Source organism: Ursus americanus, chromosome 22 (genome assembly GCF_024610735.1).
Source record: "Ursus americanus isolate L20-20 chromosome 22, mUrsAme1.1.p, whole genome shotgun sequence".
Classification (NCBI taxonomy): Eukaryota; Metazoa; Chordata; class Mammalia; order Carnivora; family Ursidae; genus Ursus; species Ursus americanus.
The window spans coordinates 56,833,689-56,857,948 of record NC_142148.1 but is presented as its reverse complement, the minus strand read 5'-3'; positions in this window follow the sequence as shown (position 1 = coordinate 56,857,948).

Below are 24,260 nucleotides of genomic sequence, written 5' to 3'. Positions count from 1 at the left end.
GGGGGCTAACCCTAACCCTAGGTCCGCCCCCCAGGGGCCCCTCCCAAGGGTTTTGGTGCCACTACGCCAGGGATCTGGAACCCCAAGCCCCAAAGCCAGACTCACCCTCCCACAACGCTGCCCCCCGGGCCGCGAGGGGCACCGCCGGTCATTCAGGGCGGGAGAACTGACAGGGCCCTGGAGAAACCGGCGACATTTGAAGCCTCCCACCCCAAAATGCAGGGGCCCACAATCCCGCACCCCAGCGCTTTTACCTCGGCCCGCCCACCTCTCACCGCCCAGCCAGAGGATCTGGCCTGCCGGCCTTATGGGGGCTAACTCTAACCCTGGGTTGGCCCACGAGGAGCCCCTCCCAAGGGGCCTGGCACCACAACGCCGGGGATTGGGGATCCCCGAACCGCAGCCTGGGATTCACCCTGCCGCCCCACTGCCAACGGAGCCGCTAGGGGCCTTGCTGGTTATTCATTGCAGGAGAAAGGGCTGGGCCCTCCGAGCCATGGCAACATTCAAAGGCCCAGGATGCCAAATCGCTGGAGCCCAGCTCCCGCTCGCCATCGCCCTCAACTCGGCCTGCATCTCCACTCCTCGCACAGCCGGCGGATCGGGCCTGCCGGCCTCCTGGGCGCTAACCCTAACCCTAGGACGGCCCCGAGGGTCGCTTCCTAAGGGGCCTGGCGCCGCAACGCCGGGGATTGGGAACCCCCAAGCCCCAGCGCTGGATGCACCCTGCCGCCCTGCCCCACACGTGCCGCTAGGGGCGCCGCCATTCATTCAGGGTGGGAGAACGGGCAGGGCCCTTCGAACCCCCGCCGACCTTCGAAGGCGCCCCGAACCAAAACGCTTGGGCCCGGGCTCATGTTCACCAGCACCCTCACCTCGGCCCAACTCTCCGCTCGACGCACAGGCGGTGTATCGGGCCTGCTGGCCTCCTGGGGGCTAACCCTAACTGTAGGTCGGCCACGGAGGGGCCCTTCCCAAGTGGCCTGGCGCCACAACGCCGGGAATGGGGACCCCAACCCAAGTGCCGGTCTCACCCTGCTGCCCTTCAGGCACCGGAGCCTCTAGGGGCCCCGCCGGTCATTCAGAGCGGGAGAACGGGCAGGTCCCTCCGAGCCCCCACTGACCTTCGAAGGCCCCCCGCACTAAAACGCTTGGGCTCATGCTCAGTCTCGCCAGCGCCCTCACCTCGGCCCAACCCTCCGCGTGCCGCACAGCCGCGGATCGGGTCCACCGGCCTCCTGGGGGCTAACCGCAACCCTAGATCGACCCCCGAGGGGCCCCTCCCAAGGGATCTGGCGCCGCAACGCTGGGGATTGGGGACCCCCGAGCCTCAGCACTGGACTCACCCTGCCACCCAGCCGCCACCCGGGGGCTTGGGGTGGTGCCGTTCATTCAGGGCGGGAGCACGGGCAGGGCCCTCCAAGACACGGCGACCTTCAAAGGCCCCCCGCGCCAAAACACCCGGGCCCACGCTCCCGCTCACCAGTGCCCTCACCTCGGTCCGCCACTCCAGTCTCCACACGGCTGGCGAATAGGGCCTGCCGGCATCCTAGGGGCTAAACCTAACCCTAGGTCAGCCTCCGAGGGGCCCCTCCCAAGGGGCCTGGCGCCGCAACGCGGTGGACTGGGGACCCCCGAGCCCTATGCCCGGACTTACATGCCGCCCCGCCGCCACCTGGGCTGCTAGGGGCGCCGCCGGTCATTCAGGGAGGAGAATGGGCAGGGCCCGCCGAGTCCCCGGAGACATTCGAAGGCCCCCGGTGCCAAAACGCTTGGGCCCAGGCTCTTGCTCGCCAGCGCCCTCACCTCGGCCCGCCCCTCCGCTCCACGCACAGCGGGCGGATCCCGCCTGCCGGCCTCCCGGGTGCTAACCCTAACCCTAGGTCGGCCACCCAGGGGCCCCTCCCAAGGGTCCTGGTGCCTCTTCGCCAGGGATCGGGAACCTCAAGCCCCAGAGCCACACTCACCCTACCGCAACGCCGCCACCCGGGCCGCTAGGAGCACTGCGGGTCATTCAGGGCGAGAGAAGGGGCAGGGCCTTCCGAGCCCCCGGTGGCCTTCAAAGGCTCCCAGTGCCAAAACGCTGGTGCCCACGCTCCCGCTCCCCAATGCCCTCACCTCGGCCCCGCCCTCCGCTCCCTGGACAGTGGCCGGATCCCACCTGCCGGCCTCCTGGGGGCTAACCCTAACCCTAGGTCAGCCACCCAGGGGCCCCTCCCAAGGGTCCTGGTGCCGCTACACTGGGGATCAGGGACCCCAAGACCCAGAGCCAGACTCACCCTGCCGCCACGTCGCCACCCGGGCTGCTAGTGGCGCCGCCCGTCATTCAGGGCGGGAGAAGGGACAGGGCCCTGGAGAAACCGGCGATATTTGAAGCCTCCTGCGCCAAAATGCAGGGGCCCATGCTCCCTATCGCCAGCGCCTTTACCTCGGGCCGCCCACCTCTCGCCGCCCAGCCAGAGGATTGGGCCTGCTGGCCTCCTGGGTGCTAACTCTAAACCTAGGTCCGCCCACGAGAAGCCCCTCCCAAGAGGCCTGGCCCCACAACGCTGGGGATTGGGGATCCACGAGCCGCAGCATGGACTCACCCTGCCGCTCCACCGCCAAGGGAGCTGCTAAGGGCGCCGCTGGTTCTTCAGGGCAGGAGAACGGGCAGGGCCCTTTGAGCCATGGCAACAGTCGAAGGCCCAGGGCGCCAAAGCGCTGGGGACCACGCTCCCGCTCTGCATCACCCTCAACTCGGCCCGCACCTCCGCTCTTCGCAGAGCCAGCGACTCGGGCCTGCCGGCCTCCTGGGAGCTCACCCTAACCCTAGGACAGCCCCTGAAGGTCCCTTCCTAAGGGGCCTGGCGCCGCAATGCCAGGGATTGGGGCCCCCAAGCCCCAGCGCCGGATGCACGCTGCCACCCCAACCCACACAGGCCGCTAGGGGCGCCGCCATTCATTCAGGGTGGGAGAACTGGCAGGGCCCTCCGAACCCCTGCCAACCTTCGAAGGCGCACCGAACCAAAACGCTTGGGCCCAGGCTCATGTTCACCAGCACCCTCACCTCGGCCCAACTCTCTGCTCAATGCACAGGTGGTGTATCGGGCCTGCGGGGCTCCTGGAGGCTAACCCTAAGCATAGGTCGGCCACCGAGGGGCACTTCCCAAGGGGCCTGGCGTCGCAACGCTGGGGATGGGGACCCCGAGCTCATGTGCCGCACTCACCCTGCTGCCCTTCAGCCACCCGAGCCGCTAGAGGTCCTGCCGGTCAATCAGGGCAAGAGATCGGGCAGGGCCCTCCGAGCCCACGCTGACCTTTGAAGGCTCCCCGCGCAAAAACGTTGGCTCCCAGGATCCTGCTCGCCAGCGCCCTCACCTAGGCCCACCCCACCGCTTGCTTCAGAGCCGGTGGATAGGGCCTGCCGGGCTCCTGGCAGCTAACCAAAACCCTAGGTCGGCCCTGAGGGGACATCCCAAGCGGCCTGGCTCTGCAATGCTGGGGATTGGTGACTCAGAGCCCCAGAGCCGGACTCACCCTGCCGCACTGTCCCCACCTGGGCCGCTAGGGGCGCCGCGGGTCATAGAGGGCGAGAGAAGGGCAGGGCCTTCTGAGTCCCCGGTGACCTTCAAAGGCTCCCCGTGCCAAAACGCTGGTGCCCACGCTCCCGCTCCCCAGCGCCTTCACCTCGGGCCGCACCTCAGCTCGCCGCACAGTGTGCGGTTGGGCCTGACGGTCTCCTGGGGGCTAACCCTAACCCTAGGTCGGCCCCCCAGGGGCCCCTCCCAAGGGTTTTGGTGCCACTACGCCAGGGATCTGGAACCCCAAGCCCCAAAGCCAGACTCACCCTCCCACAACGCTGCCCCCCGGGCCGCGAGGGGCACCGCCGGTCATTCAGGGCGGGAGAACTGACAGGGCCCTGGAGAAACCGGCGACATTTGAAGCCTCCCACCCCAAAATGCAGGGGCCCACAATCCCGCACCCCAGCGCTTTTACCTCGGCCCGCCCACCTCTCACCGCCCAGCCAGAGGATCTGGCCTGCCGGCCTTATGGGGGCTAACTCTAACCCTGGGTTGGCCCACGAGGAGCCCCTCCCAAGGGGCCTGGCACCACAACGCCGGGGATTGGGGATCCCCGAACCGCAGCCTGGGATTCACCCTGCCGCCCCACTGCCAACGGAGCCGCTAGGGGCCTTGCTGGTTATTCATTGCAGGAGAAAGGGCAGGGCCCTCCGAGCCATGGCAACATTCAAAGGCCCAGGATGCCAAATCGCTGGGGCCCAGCTCCCGCTCGCCATCGCCCTCAACTCGGCCTGCATCTCCACTCCTCGCACAGCCGGCGGATCGGGCCTGCCGGCCTCCTGGGCGCTAACCCTAACCCTAGGACGGCCCCGAGGGTCGCTTCCTAAGGGGCCTGGCGCCGCAACGCCGGGGATTGGGAACCCCCAAGCCCCAGCGCTGGATGCACCCTGCCGCCCTGCCCCACACGTGCCGCTAGGGGCGCCGCCATTCATTCAGGGTGGGAGAACGGGCAGGGCCCTTCGAACCCCCGCCGACCTTCGAAGGCGCCCCGAACCAAAACGCTTGGGCCCGGGCTCATGTTCACCAGCACCCTCACCTCGGCCCAACTCTCCGCTCGACGCACAGGCGGTGTATCGGGCCTGCTGGCCTCCTGGGGGCTAACCCTAACTGTAGGTCGGCCACGGAGGGGCCCTTCCCAAGTGGCCTGGCGCCACAACGCCGGGAATGGGGACCCCAACCCAAGTGCCGGTCTCACCCTGCTGCCCTTCAGGCACCGGAGCCTCTAGGGGCCCCGCCGGTCATTCAGAGCGGGAGAACGGGCAGGTCCCTCCGAGCCCCCACTGACCTTCGAAGGCCCCCCGCACTAAAACGCTTGGGCTCATGCTCAGTCTCGCCAGCGCCCTCACCTCGGCCCAACCCTCCGCGTGCCGCACAGCCGCAGATCGGGTCCACCGGCCTCCTGGGGGCTAACCGCAACCCTAGATCGACCCCCGAGGGGCCCCTCCCAAGGGATCTGGCGCCGCAACGCTGGGGATTGGGGACCCCCGAGCCTCAGCACTGGACTCACCCTGCCACCCAGCCGCCACCCGGGGGCTTGGGGTGGTGCCGTTCATTCAGGGCGGGAGCACGGGCAGGGCCCTCCAAGACACGGCGACCTTCAAAGGCCCCCCGCGCCAAAACACCCGGGCCCACGCTCCCGCTCACCAGTGCCCTCACCTCGGTCCGCCACTCCAGTCTCCACACGGCTGGCGAATAGGGCCTGCCGGCATCCTAGGGGCTAAACCTCACCCTAGGTCAGCCTCCGAGGGGCCCCTCCCAAGGGGCCTGGCGCCGCAACGCGGTGGACTGGGGACCCCCGAGCCCTATGCCCGGACTTACATGCCGCCCCGCCGCCACCTGGGCTGCTAGGGGCGCCGCCGGTCATTCAGGGAGGAGAATGGGCAGGGCCCGCCGAGTCCCCGGAGACATTCGAAGGCCCCCGGTGCCAAAACGCTTGGGCCCAGGCTCTTGCTCGCCAGCGCCCTCACCTCGGCCCGCCCCTCCGCTCCACGCACAGCGGGCAGATCCCGCCTGCCGGCCTCCCGGGTGCTAACCCTAACCCTAGGTCGGCCACCCAGGGGCCCCTCCCAAGGGTCCTGGTGCCTCTTCGCCAGGGATCGGGAACCTCAAGCCCCAGAGCCACACTCACCCTACCGCAACGCCGCCACCCGGGCCGCTAGGAGCACTGCGGGTCATTCAGGGCGAGAGAAGGGGCAGGGCCTTCCGAGCCCCCGGTGGCCTTCAAAGGCTCCCCGTGCCAAAACGCTGGTGCCCACGCTCCCGCTCCCCAGCGCCTTCACCTCGGGCCGCACCTCAGCTCGCCGCACAGTGTGCGGTTGGGCCTGACGGTCTCCTGGGGGCTAACCCTAACCCTAGGTCGGCCCCCCAGGGGCCCCTCCCAAGGGTTTTGGTGCCACTACGCCAGGGATCTGGAACCCCAAGCCCCAAAGCCAGACTCACCCTCCCACAACGCTGCCCCCCGGGCCGCGAGGGGCACCGCCGGTCATTCAGGGCGGGAGAACTGACAGGGCCCTGGAGAAACCGGCGACATTTGAAGCCTCCCACCCCAAAATGCAGGGGCCCACAATCCCGCACCCCAGCGCTTTTACCTCGGCCCGCCCACCTCTCACCGCCCAGCCAGAGGATCTGGCCTGCCGGCCTTATGGGGGCTAACTCTAACCCTGGGTTGGCCCACGAGGAGCCCCTCCCAAGGGGCCTGGCACCACAACGCCGGGGATTGGGGATCCCCGAACCGCAGCCTGGGATTCACCCTGCCGCCCCACTGCCAACGGAGCCGCTAGGGGCCTTGCTGGTTATTCATTGCAGGAGAAAGGGCAGGGCCCTCCGAGCCATGGCAACATTCAAAGGCCCAGGATGCCAAATCGCTGGGGCCCAGCTCCCGCTCGCCATCGCCCTCAACTCGGCCTGCATCTCCACTCCTCGCACAGCCGGCGGATCGGGCCTGCCGGCCTCCTGGGCGCTAACCCTAACCCTAGGACGGCCCCGAGGGTCGCTTCCTAAGGGGCCTGGCGCCGCAACGCCGGGGATTGGGAACCCCCAAGCCCCAGCGCTGGATGCACCCTGCCGCCCTGCCCCACACGTGCCGCTAGGGGCGCCGCCATTCATTCAGGGTGGGAGAACGGGCAGGGCCCTTCGAACCCCCGCCGACCTTCGAAGGCGCCCCGAACCAAAACGCTTGGGCCCGGGCTCATGTTCACCAGCACCCTCACCTCGGCCCAACTCTCCGCTCGACGCACAGGCGGTGTATCGGGCCTGCTGGCCTCCTGGGGGCTAACCCTAACTGTAGGTCGGCCACGGAGGGGCCCTTCCCAAGTGGCCTGGCGCCACAACGCCGGGAATGGGGACCCCAACCCAAGTGCCGGTCTCACCCTGCTGCCCTTCAGGCACCGGAGCCTCTAGGGGCCCCGCCGGTCATTCAGAGCGGGAGAACGGGCAGGTCCCTCCGAGCCCCCACTGACCTTCGAAGGCCCCCCGCACTAAAACGCTTGGGCTCATGCTCAGTCTCGCCAGCGCCCTCACCTCGGCCCAACCCTCCGCGTGCCGCACAGCCGCAGATCGGGTCCACCGGCCTCCTGGGGGCTAACCGCAACCCTAGATCGACCCCCGAGGGGCCCCTCCCAAGGGATCTGGCGCCGCAACGCTGGGGATTGGGGACCCCCGAGCCTCAGCACTGGACTCACCCTGCCACCCAGCCGCCACCCGGGGGCTTGGGGTGGTGCCGTTCATTCAGGGCGGGAGCACGGGCAGGGCCCTCCAAGACACGGCGACCTTCAAAGGCCCCCCGCGCCAAAACACCCGGGCCCACGCTCCCGCTCACCAGTGCCCTCACCTCGGTCCGCCACTCCAGTCTCCACACGGCTGGCGAATAGGGCCTGCCGGCATCCTAGGGGCTAAACCTCACCCTAGGTCAGCCTCCGAGGGGCCCCTCCCAAGGGGCCTGGCGCCGCAACGCGGTGGACTGGGGACCCCCGAGCCCTATGCCCGGACTTACATGCCGCCCCGCCGCCACCTGGGCTGCTAGGGGCGCCGCCGGTCATTCAGGGAGGAGAATGGGCAGGGCCCGCCGAGTCCCCGGAGACATTCGAAGGCCCCCGGTGCCAAAACGCTTGGGCCCAGGCTCTTGCTCGCCAGCGCCCTCACCTCGGCCCGCCCCTCCGCTCCACGCACAGCGGGCGGATCCCGCCTGCCGGCCTCCCGGGTGCTAACCCTAACCCTAGGTCGGCCACCCAGGGGCCCCTCCCAAGGGTCCTGGTGCCGCTTCGCCGGGGATCGGGAACCTCAAGCCCCAGAGCCACACTCACCCTACCGCAACGCCGCCACCCGGGCCGCTAGGAGCACTGCGGGTCATTCAGGGCGAGAGAAGGGGCAGGGCCTTCCGAGCCCCCGGTGGCCTTCAAAGGCTCCCCGTGCCAAAACGCTGGTGCCCACGCTCCCGCTCCCCAACGCCCTCACCTCGGCCCCGCCCTCCGCTCCCTGGACAGTGGCCTGATCCCACCTGCCGGCCTCCTGGGGGCTAACCCTAACCCTAGGTCAGCCACCCAGGGGCCCCTCCCAAGGGTCCTGGTGCCGCTACACTGGGGATCAGGGACCCCAAGACCCAGAGCCAGACTCACCGTACCGCCACGTCGCCACCCGGGCTGCTAGTGGCGCCGCCCGTCATTCAGGGCGGGAGAAGGGACAGGGCCCTGGAGAAACCGGCGATATTTGAAGCCTCCTGCGCCAAAATGCAGGGGCCCATGCTCCCGATCGCCAGCGCCTTTACCTCGGGCCGCCCACCTCTCACCGCCCAGCCAGAGGATTGGGCCTGCTGGCCTCCTGGGTGCTAACTCTAAACCTAGGTCCGCCCAAGAGGAGCCCCTCCCAAGAAGCCTGGCCCCACAACGCTGGGGATTGGGGATCCCCGAGCCGCAGCATGGACTCACCCTGCCGCTCCGCCGCCAAGGGAGCTGCTAAGGGCGCCTCTGGTTCTTCAGGGCAGGAGAACGGGCAGGGCCCTTTGAGCCATGGCAACAGTCGAAGGCCCAGGGCGCCAAAACGCTGGGGACCACGCTCCCGCTCTGCATCACGCTCAACTCGGCCCGCACCTCCGCTCTTCGCAGAGCCAGCGACTCGGGCCTGCCGGCCTCCTGGGAGCTCACCCTAACCCTAGGACAGCCCCTGAAGGTCCCTTCCTAAGGGGCCTGGCGTCGCAACGCCAGGGATTGGGGGCCCCCAAGCCCCAGCGCCGGATGCACGCTGCCACCCCAACCCACACAGGCCGCTAGGGGCGCCGCCATTCATTCAGGGTGGGAGAACTGGCAGGGCCCTCCGAACCCCTGCCGACCTTCGAAGGCGCCCCGAACCAAAACGCTTGGGCCCGGGCTCATGTTCACCAGCACCCTCACCTCGGCCCAACTCTCCGCTCGACGCACAGGCGGTGTATCGGGCCTGCTGGCCTCCTGGGGGCTAACCCTAACTGTAGGTCGGCCACGGAGGGGCCCTTCCCAAGTGGCCTGGCGCCACAACGCCGGGAATGGGGACCCCAACCCAAGTGCCGGTCTCACCCTGCTGCCCTTCAGGCACCGGAGCCTCTAGGGGCCCCGCCGGTCATTCAGAGCGGGAGAACGGGCAGGTCCCTCCGAGCCCCCACTGACCTTCGAAGGCCCCCCGCACTAAAACGCTTGGGCTCATGCTCAGTCTCGCCAGCGCCCTCACCTCGGCCCAACCCTCCGCGTGCCGCACAGCCGCAGATCGGGTCCACCGGCCTCCTGGGGGCTAACCGCAACCCTAGATCGACCCCCGAGGGGCCCCTCCCAAGGGATCTGGCGCCGCAACGCTGGGGATTGGGGACCCCCGAGCCTCAGCACTGGACTCACCCTGCCACCCAGCCGCCACCCGGGGGCTTGGGGTGGTGCCGTTCATTCAGGGCGGGAGCACGGGCAGGGCCCTCCAAGACACGGCGACCTTCAAAGGCCCCCCGCGCCAAAACACCCGGGCCCACGCTCCCGCTCACCAGTGCCCTCACCTCGGTCCGCCACTCCAGTCTCCACACGGCTGGCGAATAGGGCCTGCCGGCATCCTAGGGGCTAAACCTAACCCTAGGTCAGCCTCCGAGGGGCCCCTCCCAAGGGGCCTGGCGCCGCAACGCGGTGGACTGGGGACCCCCGAGCCCTATGCCCGGACTTACATGCCGCCCCCGCCGCCACCTGGGCTGCTAGGGGAGCCGCCGGTCATTCAGGGAGGAGAATGGGCAGGGCCCGCCGAGTCCCCGGAGACATTCGAAGGCCCCCGGTGCCAAAACGCTTGGGCCCAGGCTCTTGCTCGCCAGCGCCCTCACCTCGGCCCCGCCCCTCCGCTCCACGCACAGCGGGCGGATCCCGCCTGCCGGCCTCCCGGGTGCTAACCCTAACCCTAGGTCGGCCACCCAGGGGCCCCTCCCAAGGGTCCTGGTGCCTCTTCGCCAGGGATCGGGAACCTCAAGCCCCAGAGCCACACTCACCCTACCGCAACGCCGCCACCCGGGCCGCTAGGAGCACTGCGGGTCATTCAGGGCGAGAGAAGGGGCAGGGCCTTCCGAGCCCCCGGTGGCCTTCAAAGGCTCCCAGTGCCAAAACGCTGGTGCCCACGCTCCCGCTCCCCAACGCCCTCACCTCGGCCCCGCCCTCCGCTCCCTGGACAGTGGCCGGATCCCACCTGCCGGCCTCCTGGGGGCTAACCCTAACCCTAGGTCAGCCACCCAGGGGCCCCTCCCAAGGGTCCTGGTGCCGCTACACTGGGGATCAGGGACCCCAAGACCCAGAGCCAGACTCACCCTGCCGCCACGTCGCCACCCGGGCTGCTAGTGGCGCCGCCCGTCATTCAGGGCGGGAGAAGGGACAGGGCCCTGGAGAAACCGGCGATATTTGAAGCCTCCTGCGCCAAAATGCAGGGGCCCATGCTCCCGATCGCCAGCGCCTTTACCTCGGGCCGCCCACCTCTCGCCGCCCAGCCAGAGGATTGGGCCTGCTGGCCTCCTGGGTGCTAACTCTAAACCTAGGTCCGCCCACGAGAAGCCCCTCCCAAGAGGCCTGGCCCCACAACGCTGGGGATTGGGGATCCACGAGCCTCAGCATGGACTCACCCTGCCGCTCCACCGCCAAGGGAGCTGCTAAGGGCGCCGCTGGTTCTTCAGGGCAGGAGAACGGGCAGGGCCCTTTGAGCCATGGCAACAGTCGAAGGCCCAGGGCGCCAAAGCGCTGGGGACCACGCTCCCGCTCTGCATCACCCTCAACTCGGCCCGCACCTCCGCTCTTCGCAGAGCCAGCGACTCGGGCCTGCCGGCCTCCTGGGAGCTCACCCTAACCCTAGGACAGCCCCTGAAGGTCCCTTCCTAAGGGGCCTGGCGCCGCAATGCCAGGGATTGGGGCCCCCAAGCCCCAGCGCCGGATGCACGCTGCCACCCCAACCCACACAGGCCGCTAGGGGCGCCGCCATTCATTCAGGGTGGGAGAACTGGCAGGGCCCTCCGAACCCCTGCCAACCTTCGAAGGCGCACCGAACCAAAACGCTTGGGCCCAGGCTCATGTTCACCAGCACCCTCACCTCGGCCCAACTCTCTGCTCAATGCACAGGTGGTGTATCGGGCCTGCGGGGCTCCTGGAGGCTAACCCTAAGCATAGGTCGGCCACCGAGGGGCACTTCCCAAGGGGCCTGGCGTCGCAACGCTGGGGATGGGGACCCCGAGCTCATGTGCCGCACTCACCCTGCTGCCCTTCAGCCACCCGAGCCGCTAGAGGTCCTGCCGGTCAATCAGGGCAAGAGATCGGGCAGGGCCCTCCGAGCCCACGCTGACCTTTGAAGGCTCCCCGCGCAAAAACGTTGGCTCCCAGGATCCTGCTCGCCAGCGCCCTCACCTAGGCCCACCCCACCGCTTGCTTGAGAGCCGGTGGATAGGGCCTGCCGGGCTCCTGGCAGCTAACCAAAACCCTAGGTCGGCCCTGAGGGGACATCCCAAGCGGCCTGGCTCTGCAATGCTGGGGATTGGTGACTCAGAGCCCCAGAGCCGGACTCACCCTGCCGCACTGTCCCCACCTGGGCCGCTAGGGGCGCCGCGGGTCATAGAGGGCGAGAGAAGGGCAGGGCCTTCTGAGTCCCCGGTGACCTTCAAAGGCTCCCTGTGCCAAAACGCTGGTGCCCACGCTCCCGCTCCCCAGCGCCTTCACCTCGGGCCGCACCTCAGCTCGCCGCACAGTGTGCGGTTGGGCCTGACGGTCTCCTGGGGGCTAACCCTAACCCTAGGTCGGCCCCCCAGGGGCCCCTCCCAAGGGTTTTGGTGCCACTACACCAGGGATCTGGAACCCCAAGCCCCAAAGCCAGACTCACCCTCCCACAACGCTGCCCCCCGGGCCGCGAGGGGCACCGCCGGTCATTCAGGGCGGGAGAACTGACAGGGCCCTGGAGAAACCGGCGACATTTGAAGCCTCCCACCCCAAAATGCAGGGGCCCACAATCCCGCACCCCAGCGCTTTTACCTCGGCCCGCCCACCTCTCACCGCCCAGCCAGAGGATCTGGCCTGCCGGCCTTATGGGGGCTAACTCTAACCCTGGGTTGGCCCACGAGGAGCCCCTCCCAAGGGGCCTGGCACCACAACGCCAGGGATTGGGGATCCCCGAACCGCAGCCTGGGATTCACCCTGCCGCCCCACTGCCAACGGAGCCGCTAGGGGCCTTGCTGGTTATTCATTGCAGGAGAAAGGGCAGGGCCCTCCGAGCCATGGCAACATTCAAAGGCCCAGGATGCCAAATCGCTGGGGCCCAGCTCCCGCTCGCCATCGCCCTCAACTCGGCCTGCATCTCCACTCCTCGCACAGCCGGCGGATCGGGCCTGCCGGCCTCCTGGGCGCTAACCCTAACCCTAGGACGGCCCCGAGGGTCGCTTCCTAAGGGGCCTGGCGCCGCAACGCCGGGGATTGGGAACCCCCAAGCCCCAGCGCTGGATGCACCCTGCCGCCCTGCCCCACACGTGCCGCTAGGGGCGCCGCCATTCATTCAGGGTGGGAGAACGGGCAGGGCCCTTCGAACCCCCGCCGACCTTCGAAGGCGCCCCGAACCAAAACGCTTGGGCCCGGGCTCATGTTCACCAGCACCCTCACCTCGGCCCAACTCTCCGCTCGACGCACAGGCGGTGTATCGGGCCTGCTGGCCTCCTGGGGGCTAACCCTAACTGTAGGTCGGCCACGGAGGGGCCCTTCCCAAGTGGCCTGGAGCCACAACGCCGGGAATGGGGACCCCAACCCAAGTGCCGGTCTCACCCTGCTGCCCTTCAGGCACCGGAGCCTCTAGGGGCCCCGCCGGTCATTCAGAGCGGGAGAACGGGCAGGTCCCTCCGAGCCCCCACTGACCTTCGAAGGCCCCCCGCACTAAAACGCTTGGGCTCATGCTCAGTCTCGCCAGCGCCCTCACCTCGGCCCAACCCTCCGCGTGCCGCACAGCCGCAGATCGGGTCCACCGGCCTCCTGGGGGCTAACCGCAACCCTAGATCGACCCCCGAGGGGCCCCTCCCAAGGGATCTGGCGCCGCAACGCTGGGGATTGGGGACCCCCGAGCCTCAGCACTGGACTCACCCTGCCACCCAGCCGCCACCCGGGGGCTTGGGGTGGTGCCGTTCATTCAGGGCGGGAGCACGGGCAGGGCCCTCCAAGACACGGCGACCTTCAAAGGCCCCCCGCGCCAAAACACCCGGGCCCACGCTCCCGCTCACCAGTGCCCTCACCTCGGTCCGCCACTCCAGTCTCCACACGGCTGGCGAATAGGGCCTGCCGGCATCCTAGGGGCTAAACCTCACCCTAGGTCAGCCTCCGAGGGGCCCCTCCCAAGGGGCCTGGCGCCGCAACGCGGTGGACTGGGGACCCCCGAGCCCTATGCCCGGACTTACATGCCGCCCCGCCGCCACCTGGGCTGCTAGGGGCGCCGCCGGTCATTCAGGGAGGAGAATGGGCAGGGCCCGCCGAGTCCCCGGAGACATTCGAAGGCCCCCGGTGCCAAAACGCTTGGGCCCAGGCTCTTGCTCGCCAGCGCCCTCACCTCGGCCCGCCCCTCCGCTCCACGCACAGCGGGCGGATCCCGCCTGCCGGCCTCCCGGGTGCTAACCCTAACCCTAGGTCGGCCACCCAGGGGCCCCTCCCAAGGGTCCTGGTGCCTCTTCGCCAGGGATCGGGAACCTCAAGCCCCAGAGCCACACTCACCCTACCGCAACGCCGCCACCCGGGCCGCTAGGAGCACTGCGGGTCATTCAGGGCGAGAGAAGGGGCAGGGCCTTCCGAGCCCCCGGTGGCCTTCAAAGGCTCCCAGTGCCAAAATGCTGGTGCCCACGCTCCCGCTCCCCAACGCCCTCACCTCGGCCCCGCCCTCCGCTCCCTGGACAGTGGCCGGATCCCACCTGCCGGCCTCCTGGGGGCTAACCCTAACCCTAGGTCAGCCACCCAGGGGCCCCTCCCAAGGGTCCTGGTGCCGCTACACTGGGGATCAGGGACCCCAAGACCCAGAGCCAGACTCACCCTGCCGCCACGTCGCCACCCGGGCTGCTAGTGGCGCCGCCCGTCATTCAGGGCGGGAGAAGGGACAGGGCCCTGGAGAAACCGGCGATATTTGAAGCCTCCTGCGCCAAAATGCAGGGGCCCATGCTCCCGATCGCCAGCGCCTTTACCTCGGGCCGCCCACCTCTCGCCGCCCAGCCAGAGGATTGGGCCTGCTGGCCTCCTGGGTGCTAACTCTAAACCTAGGTCCGCCCACGAGAAGCCCCTCCCAAGAGGCCTGGCCCCACAACGCTGGGGATTGGGGATCCACGAGCCGCAGCATGGACTCACCCTGCCGCTCCACCGCCAAGGGAGCTGCTAAGGGCGCCGCTGGTTCTTCAGGGCAGGAGAACGGGCAGGGCCCTTTGAGCCATGGCAACAGTCGAAGGCCCAGGGCGCCAAAGCGCTGGGGACCACGCTCCCGCTCTGCATCACCCTCAACTCGGCCCGCACCTCCGCTCTTCGCAGAGCCAGCGACTCGGGCCTGCCGGCCTCCTGGGAGCTCACCCTAACCCTAGGACAGCCCCTGAAGGTCCCTTCCTAAGGGGCCTGGCGCCGCAATGCCAGGGATTGGGGCCCCCAAGCCCCAGCGCCGGATGCACGCTGCCACCCCAACCCACACAGGCCGCTAGGGGCGCCGCCATTCATTCAGGGTGGGAGAACTGGCAGGGCCCTCCGAACCCCTGCCGACCTTCGAAGGCGCACCGAACCAAAACGCTTGGGCCCAGGCTCATGTTCACCAGCACCCTCACCTCGGCCCAACTCTCCGCTCGACGCACAGGTGGTGTATCGGGCCTGCGGGGCTCCTGGAGGCTAACCCTAACCATAGGTCGGCCACCGAGGGGCACTTCCCAAGGGGCCTGGCATCGCAACGCTGGGGATGGGGACCCCGAGCTCATGTGCCGCACTCACCCTGCTGCCCTTCAGCCACCCGAGCCGCTAGAGGCCCCGCCGGTCAATCAGGGCAAGAGATCGGGCAGGGCCCTCCGAGCCCACGCTGACCTTTGAAGGCTCCCCGCGCAAAAACGTTGGCTCCCAGGATCCTGCTCGCCAGCGCCCTCACCTAGGCCCACCCCACCGCTTGCTTGAGAGCCGGTGGATAGGGCCTGCCGGGCTCCTGGCAGCTAACCAAAACCCTAGGTCGGCCCTGAGGGGACATCCCAAGCGGCCTGGCTCTGCAATGCTGGGGATTGGTGACTCAGAGCCCCAGAGCCGGACTCACCCTGCCGCACTGTCCCCACCTGGGCCGCTAGGGGCGCCGCGGGTCATAGAGGGCGAGAGAAGGGCAGGGCCTTCTGAGTCCCCGGTGACCTTCAAAGGCTCCCTGTGCCAAAACGCTGGTGCCCACGCTCCCGCTCCCCAGCGCCTTCACCTCGGGCCGCACCTCAGCTCGCCGCACAGTGTGCGGTTGGGCCTGACGGTCTCCTGGGGGCTAACCCTAACCCTAGGTCGGCCCCCCAGGGGCCCCTCCCAAGGGTTTTGGTGCCACTACGCCAGGGATCTGGAACCCCAAGCCCCAAAGCCAGACTCACCCTCCCACAACGCTGCCCCCCGGGCCGCGAGGGGCACCGCCGGTCATTCAGGGCGGGAGAACTGACAGGGCCCTGGAGAAACCGGCGACATTTGAAGCCTCCCACCCCAAAATGCAGGGGCCCACAATCCCGCACCCCAGCGCTTTTACCTCGGCCCGCCCACCTCTCACCGCCCAGCCAGAGGATCTGGCCTGCCGGCCTTATGGGGGCTAACTCTAACCCTGGGTTGGCCCACGAGGAGCCCCTCCCAAGGGGCCTGGCACCACAACGCCGGGGATTGGGGATCCCCGAACCGCAGCCTGGGATTCACCCTGCCGCCCCACTGCCAACGGAGCCGCTAGGGGCCTTGCTGGTTATTCATTGCAGGAGAAAGGGCTGGGCCCTCCGAGCCATGGCAACATTCAAAGGCCCAGGATGCCAAATCGCTGGAGCCCAGCTCCCGCTCGCCATCGCCCTCAACTCGGCCTGCATCTCCACTCCTCGCACAGCCGGCGGATCGGGCCTGCCGGCCTCCTGGGCGCTAACCCTAACCCTAGGACGGCCCCGAGGGTCGCTTCCTAAGGGGCCTGGCGCCGCAACGCCGGGGATTGGGAACCCCCAAGCCCCAGCGCTGGATGCACCCTGCCGCCCTGCCCCACACGTGCCGCTAGGGGCGCCGCCATTCATTCAGGGTGGGAGAACGGGCAGGGCCCTTCGAACCCCCGCCGACCTTCGAAGGCGCCCCGAACCAAAACGCTTGGGCCCGGGCTCATGTTCACCAGCACCCTCACCTCGGCCCAACTCTCCGCTCGACGCACAGGCGGTGTATCGGGCCTGCTGGCCTCCTGGGGGCTAACCCTAACTGTAGGTCGGCCACGGAGGGGCCCTTCCCAAGTGGCCTGGCGCCACAACGCCGGGAATGGGGACCCCAACCCAAGTGCCGGTCTCACCCTGCTGCCCTTCAGGCACCGGAGCCTCTAGGGGCCCCGCCGGTCATTCAGAGCGGGAGAACGGGCAGGTCCCTCCGAGCCCCCACTGACCTTCGAAGGCCCCCCGCACTAAAACGCTTGGGCTCATGCTCAGTCTCGCCAGCGCCCTCACCTCGGCCCAACCCTCCGCGTGCCGCACAGCCGCAGATCGGGTCCACCGGCCTCCTGGGGGCTAACCGCAACCCTAGATCGACCCCCGAGGGGCCCCTCCCAAGGGATCTGGCGCCGCAACGCTGGGGATTGGGGACCCCCGAGCCTCAGCACTGGACTCACCCTGCCACCCAGCCGCCACCCGGGGGCTTGGGGTGGTGCCGTTCATTCAGGGCGGGAGCACGGGCAGGGCCCTCCAAGACACGGCGACCTTCAAAGGCCCCCCGCGCCAAAACACCCGGGCCCACGCTCCCGCTCACCAGTGCCCTCACCTCGGTCCGCCACTCCAGTCTCCACACGGCTGGCGAATAGGGCCTGCCGGCATCCTAGGGGCTAAACCTCACCCTAGGTCAGCCTCCGAGGGGCCCCTCCCAAGGGGCCTGGCGCCGCAACGCGGTGGACTGGGGACCCCCGAGCCCTATGCCCGGACTTACATGCCGCCCCGCCGCCACCTGGGCTGCTAGGGGCGCCGCCGGTCATTCAGGGAGGAGAATGGGCAGGGCCCGCCGAGTCCCCGGAGACATTCGAAGGCCCCCGGTGCCAAAACGCTTGGGCCCAGGCTCTTGCTCGCCAGCGCCCTCACCTCGGCCCGCCCCTCCGCTCCACGCACAGCGGGCGGATCCCGCCTGCCGGCCTCCCGGGTGCTAACCCTAACCCTAGGTCGGCCACCCAGGGGCCCCTCCCAAGGGTCCTGGTGCCTCTTCGCCAGGGATCGGGAACCTCAAGCCCCAGAGCCACACTCACCCTACCGCAACGCCGCCACCCGGGCCGCTAGGAGCACTGCGGGTCATTCAGGGCGAGAGAAGGGGCAGGGCCTTCCGAGCCCCCGGTGGCCTTCAAAGGCTCCCAGTGCCAAAATGCTGGTGCCCACGCTCCCGCTCCCCAACGCCCTCACCTCGGCCCCGCCCTCCGCTCCCTGGACAGTGGCCGGATCCCACCTGCCGGCCTCCTGGGGGCTAACCCTAACCCTAGGTCAGCCACCCAGGGGCCCCTCCCAAGGGTCCTGGTGCCGCTACACTGGGGATCAGGGACCCCAAGACCCAGAGCCAGACTCACCCTGCCGCCACGTCGCCACCCGGGCTGCTAGTGGCGCCGCCCGTCATTCAGGGCGGGAGAAGGGACAGGGCCCTGGAGAAACCGGCGATATTTGAAGCCTCCTGCGCCAAAATGCAGGGGCCCATGCTCCCTATCGCCAGCGCCTTTACCTCGGGCCGCCCACCTCTCGCCGCCCAGCCAGAGGATTGGGCCTGCTGGCCTCCTGGGTGCTAACTCTAAACCTAGGTCCGCCCACGAGAAGCCCCTCCCAAGAGGCCTGGCCCCACAACGCTGGGGATTGGGGATCCACGAGCCGCAGCATGGACTCACCCTGCCGCTCCACCGCCAAGGGAGCTGCTAAGGGCGCCGCTGGTTCTTCAGGGCAGGAGAACGGGCAGGGCCCTTTGAGCCATGGCAACAGTCGAAGGCCCAGGGCGCCAAAGCGCTGGGGACCACGCTCCCGCTCTGCATCACCCTCAACTCGGCCCGCACCTCCGCTCTTCGCAGAGCCAGCGACTCGGGCCTGCCGGCCTCCTGGGAGCTCACCCTAACCCTAGGACAGCCCCTGAAGGTCCCTTCCTAAGGGGCCTGGCGCCGCAATGCCAGGGATTGGGGCCCCCAAGCCCCAGCGCCGGATGCACGCTGCCACCCCAACCCACACAGGCCGCTAGGGGCGCCGCCATTCATTCAGGGTGGGAGAACTGGCAGGGCCCTCCGAACCCCTGCCAACCTTCGAAGGCGCACCGAACCAAAACGCTTGGGCCCAGGCTCATGTTCACCAGCACCCTCACCTCGGCCCAACTCTCTGCTCAATGCACAGGTGGTGTATCGGGCCTGCGGGGCTCCTGGAGGCTAACCCTAAGCATAGGTCGGCCACCGAGGGGCACTTCCCAAGGGGCCTGGCGTCGCAACGCTGGGGATGGGGACCCCGAGCTCATGTGCCGCACTCACCCTGCTGCCCTTCAGCCACCCGAGCCGCTAGAGGTCCTGCCGGTCAATCAGGGCAAGAGATCGGGCAGGGCCCTCCGAGCCCACGCTGACCTTTGAAGGCTCCCCGCGCAAAAACGTTGGCTCCCAGGATCCTGCTCGCCAGCGCCCTCACCTAGGCCCACCCCACCGCTTGCTTCAGAGCCGGTGGATAGGGCCTGCCGGGCTCCTGGCAGCTAACCAAAACCCTAGGTCGGCCCTGAGGGGACATCCCAAGCGGCCTGGCTCTGCAATGCTGGGGATTGGTGACTCAGAGCCCCAGAGCCGGACTCACCCTGCCGCACTGTCCCCACCTGGGCCGCTAGGGGCGCCGCGGGTCATAGAGGGCGAGAGAAGGGCAGGGCCTTCTGAGTCCCCGGTGACCTTCAAAGGCTCCCCGTGCCAAAACGCTGGTGCCCACGCTCCCGCTCCCCAGCGCCTTCACCTCGGGCCGCACCTCAGCTCGCCGCACAGTGTGCGGTTGGGCCTGACGGTCTCCTGGGGGCTAACCCTAACCCTAGGTCGGCCCCCCAGGGGCCCCTCCCAAGGGTTTTGGTGCCACTACGCCAGGGATCTGGAACCCCAAGCCCCAAAGCCAGACTCACCCTCCCACAACGCTGCCCCCCGGGCCGCGAGGGGCACCGCCGGTCATTCAGGGCGGGAGAACTGACAGGGCCCTGGAGAAACCGGCGACATTTGAAGCCTCCCACCCCAAAATGCAGGGGCCCACAATCCCGCACCCCAGCGCTTTTACCTCGGCCCGCCCACCTCTCACCGCCCAGCCAGAGGATCTGGCCTGCCGGCCTTATGGGGGCTAACTCTAACCCTGGGTTGGCCCACGAGGAGCCCCTCCCAAGGGGCCTGGCACCACAACGCCGGGGATTGGGGATCCCCGAACCGCAGCCTGGGATTCACCCTGCCGCCCCACTGCCAACGGAGCCGCTAGGGGCCTTGCTGGTTATTCATTGCAGGAGAAAGGGCAGGGCCCTCCGAGCCATGGCAACATTCAAAGGCCCAGGATGCCAAATCGCTGGGGCCCAGCTCCCGCTCGCCATCGCCCTCAACTCGGCCTGCATCTCCACTCCTCGCACAGCCGGCGGATCGGGCCTGCCGGCCTCCTGGGCGCTAACCCTAACCCTAGGACGGCCCCGAGGGTCGCTTCCTAAGGGGCCTGGCGCCGCAACGCCGGGGATTGGGAACCCCCAAGCCCCAGCGCTGGATGCACCCTGCCGCCCTGCCCCACACGTGCCGCTAGGGGCGCCGCCATTCATTCAGGGTGGGAGAACGGGCAGGGCCCTTCGAACCCCCGCCGACCTTCGAAGGCGCCCCGAACCAAAACGCTTGGGCCCGGGCTCATGTTCACCAGCACCCTCACCTCGGCCCAACTCTCCGCTCGACGCACAGGCGGTGTATCGGGCCTGCTGGCCTCCTGGGGGCTAACCCTAACTGTAGGTCGGCCACGGAGGGGCCCTTCCCAAGTGGCCTGGCGCCACAACGCCGGGAATGGGGACCCCAACCCAAGTGCCGGTCTCACCCTGCTGCCCTTCAGGCACCGGAGCCTCTAGGGGCCCCGCCGGTCATTCAGAGCGGGAGAACGGGCAGGTCCCTCCGAGCCCCCACTGACCTTCGAAGGCCCCCCGCACTAAAACGCTTGGGCTCATGCTCAGTCTCGCCAGCGCCCTCACCTCGGCCCAACCCTCCGCGTGCCGCACAGCCGCAGATCGGGTCCACCGGCCTCCTGGGGGCTAACCGCAACCCTAGATCGACCCCCGAGGGGCCCCTCCCAAGGGATCTGGCGCCGCAACGCTGGGGATTGGGGACCCCCGAGCCTCAGCACTGGACTCACCCTGCCACCCAGCCGCCACCCGGGGGCTTGGGGTGGTGCCGTTCATTCAGGGCGGGAGCACGGGCAGGGCCCTCCAAGACACGGCGACCTTCAAAGGCCCCCCGCGCCAAAACACCCGGGCCCACGCTCCCGCTCACCAGTGCCCTCACCTCGGTCCGCCACTCCAGTCTCCACACGGCTGGCGAATAGGGCCTGCCGGCATCCTAGGGGCTAAACCTCACCCTAGGTCAGCCTCCGAGGGGCCCCTCCCAAGGGGCCTGGCGCCGCAACGCGGTGGACTGGGGACCCCCGAGCCCTATGCCCGGACTTACATGCCGCCCCGCCGCCACCTGGGCTGCTAGGGGCGCCGCCGGTCATTCAGGGAGGAGAATGGGCAGGGCCCGCCGAGTCCCCGGAGACATTCGAAGGCCCCCGGTGCCAAAACGCTTGGGCCCAGGCTCTTGCTCGCCAGCGCCCTCACCTCGGCCCGCCCCTCCGCTCCACGCACAGCGGGCGGATCCCGCCTGCCGGCCTCCCGGGTGCTAACCCTAACCCTAGGTCGGCCACCCAGGGGCCCCTCCCAAGGGTCCTGGTGCCTCTTCGCCAGGGATCGGGAACCTCAAGCCCCAGAGCCACACTCACCCTACCGCAACGCCGCCACCCGGGCCGCTAGGAGCACTGCGGGTCATTCAGGGCGAGAGAAGGGGCAGGGCCTTCCGAGCCCCCGGTGGCCTTCAAAGGCTCCCAGTGCCAAAATGCTGGTGCCCACGCTCCCGCTCCCCAACGCCCTCACCTCGGCCCCGCCCTCCGCTCCCTGGACAGTGGCCGGATCCCACCTGCCGGCCTCCTGGGGGCTAACCCTAACCCTAGGTCAGCCACCCAGGGGCCCCTCCCAAGGGTCCTGGTGCCGCTACACTGGGGATCAGGGACCCCAAGACCCAGAGCCAGACTCACCCTGCCGCCACGTCGCCACCCGGGCTGCTAGTGGCGCCGCCCGTCATTCAGGGCGGGAGAAGGGACAGGGCCCTGGAGAAACCGGCGATATTTGAAGCCTCCTGCGCCAAAATGCAGGGGCCCATGCTCCCGATCGCCAGCGCCTTTACCTCGGGCCGCCCACCTCTCGCCGCCCAGCCAGAGGATTGGGCCTGCTGGCCTCCTGGGTGCTAACTCTAAACCTAGGTCCGCCCACGAGAAGCCCCTCCCAAGAGGCCTGGCCCCACAACGCTGGGGATTGGGGATCCACGAGCCGCAGCATGGACTCACCCTGCCGCTCCACCGCCAAGGGAGCTGCTAAGGGCGCCGCTGGTTCTTCAGGGCAGGAGAACGGGCAGGGCCCTTTGAGCCATGGCAACAGTCGAAGGCCCAGGGCGCCAAAGCGCTGGGGACCACGCTCCCGCTCTGCATCACCCTCAACTCGGCCCGCACCTCCGCTCTTCGCAGAGCCAGCGACTCGGGCCTGCCGGCCTCCTGGGAGCTCACCCTAACCCTAGGACAGCCCCTGAAGGTCCCTTCCTAAGGGGCCTGGCGCCGCAATGCCAGGGATTGGGGCCCCCAAGCCCCAGCGCCGGATGCACGCTGCCACCCCAACCCACACAGGCCGCTAGGGGCGCCGCCATTCATTCAGGGTGGGAGAACTGGCAGGGCCCTCCGAACCCCTGCCGACCTTCGAAGGCGCACCGAACCAAAACGCTTGGGCCCAGGCTCATGTTCACCAGCACCCTCACCTCGGCCCAACTCTCCGCTCGACGCACAGGTGGTGTATCGGGCCTGCGGGGCTCCTGGAGGCTAACCCTAACCATAGGTCGGCCACCGAGGGGCACTTCCCAAGGGGCCTGGCGTCGCAACGCTGGGGATGGGGACCCCGAGCTCATGTGCCGCACTCACCCTGCTGCCCTTCAGCCACCCGAGCCGCTAGAGGCCCCGCCGGTCAATCAGGGCAAGAGATCGGGCAGGGCCCTCCGAGCCCACGCTGACCTTTGAAGGCTCCCCGCGCAAAAACGTTGGCTCCCAGGATCCTGCTCGCCAGCGCCCTCACCTAGGCCCACCCCACCGCTTGCTTGAGAGCCGGTGGATAGGGCCTGCCGGGCTCCTGGCAGCTAACCAAAACCCTAGGTCGGCCCTGAGGGGACATCCCAAGCGGCCTGGCTCTGCAATGCTGGGGATTGGTGACTCAGAGCCCCAGAGCCGGACTCACCCTGCCGCACTGTCCCCACCTGGGCCGCTAGGGGCGCCGCGGGTCATAGAGGGCGAGAGAAGGGCAGGGCCTTCTGAGTCCCCGGTGACCTTCAAAGGCTCCCTGTGCCAAAACGCTGGTGCCCACGCTCCCGCTCCCCAGCGCCTTCACCTCGGGCCGCACCTCAGCTCGCCGCACAGTGTGCGGTTGGGCCTGACGGTCTCCTGGGGGCTAACCCTAACCCTAGGTCGGCCCCCCAGGGGCCCCTCCCAAGGGTTTTGGTGCCACTACGCCAGGGATCTGGAACCCCAAGCCCCAAAGCCAGACTCACCCTCCCACAACGCTGCCCCCCGGGCCGCGAGGGGCACCGCCGGTCATTCAGGGCGGGAGAACTGACAGGGCCCTGGAGAAACCGGCGACATTTGAAGCCTCCCACCCCAAAATGCAGGGGCCCACAATCCCGCACCCCAGCGCTTTTACCTCGGCCCGCCCACCTCTCACCGCCCAGCCAGAGGATCTGGCCTGCCGGCCTTATGGGGGCTAACTCTAACCCTGGGTTGGCCCACGAGGAGCCCCTCCCAAGGGGCCTGGCACCACAACGCCGGGGATTGGGGATCCCCGAACCGCAGCCTGGGATTCACCCTGCCGCCCCACTGCCAACGGAGCCGCTAGGGGCCTTGCTGGTTATTCATTGCAGGAGAAAGGGCTGGGCCCTCCGAGCCATGGCAACATTCAAAGGCCCAGGATGCCAAATCGCTGGAGCCCAGCTCCCGCTCGCCATCGCCCTCAACTCGGCCTGCATCTCCACTCCTCGCACAGCCGGCGGATCGGGCCTGCCGGCCTCCTGGGCGCTAACCCTAACCCTAGGACGGCCCCGAGGGTCGCTTCCTAAGGGGCCTGGCGCCGCAACGCCGGGGATTGGGAACCCCCAAGCCCCAGCGCTGGATGCACCCTGCCGCCCTGCCCCACACGTGCCGCTAGGGGCGCCGCCATTCATTCAGGGTGGGAGAACGGGCAGGGCCCTTCGAACCCCCGCCGACCTTCGAAGGCGCCCCGAACCAAAACGCTTGGGCCCGGGCTCATGTTCACCAGCACCCTCACCTCGGCCCAACTCTCCGCTCGACGCACAGGCGGTGTATCGGGCCTGCTGGCCTCCTGGGGGCTAACCCTAACTGTAGGTCGGCCACGGAGGGGCCCTTCCCAAGTGGCCTGGCGCCACAACGCCGGGAATGGGGACCCCAACCCAAGTGCCGGTCTCACCCTGCTGCCCTTCAGGCACCGGAGCCTCTAGGGGCCCCGCCGGTCATTCAGAGCGGGAGAACGGGCAGGTCCCTCCGAGCCCCCACTGACCTTCGAAGGCCCCCCGCACTAAAACGCTTGGGCTCATGCTCAGTCTCGCCAGCGCCCTCACCTCGGCCCAACCCTCCGCGTGCCGCACAGCCGCGGATCGGGTCCACCGGCCTCCTGGGGGCTAACCGCAACCCTAGATCGACCCCCGAGGGGCCCCTCCCAAGGG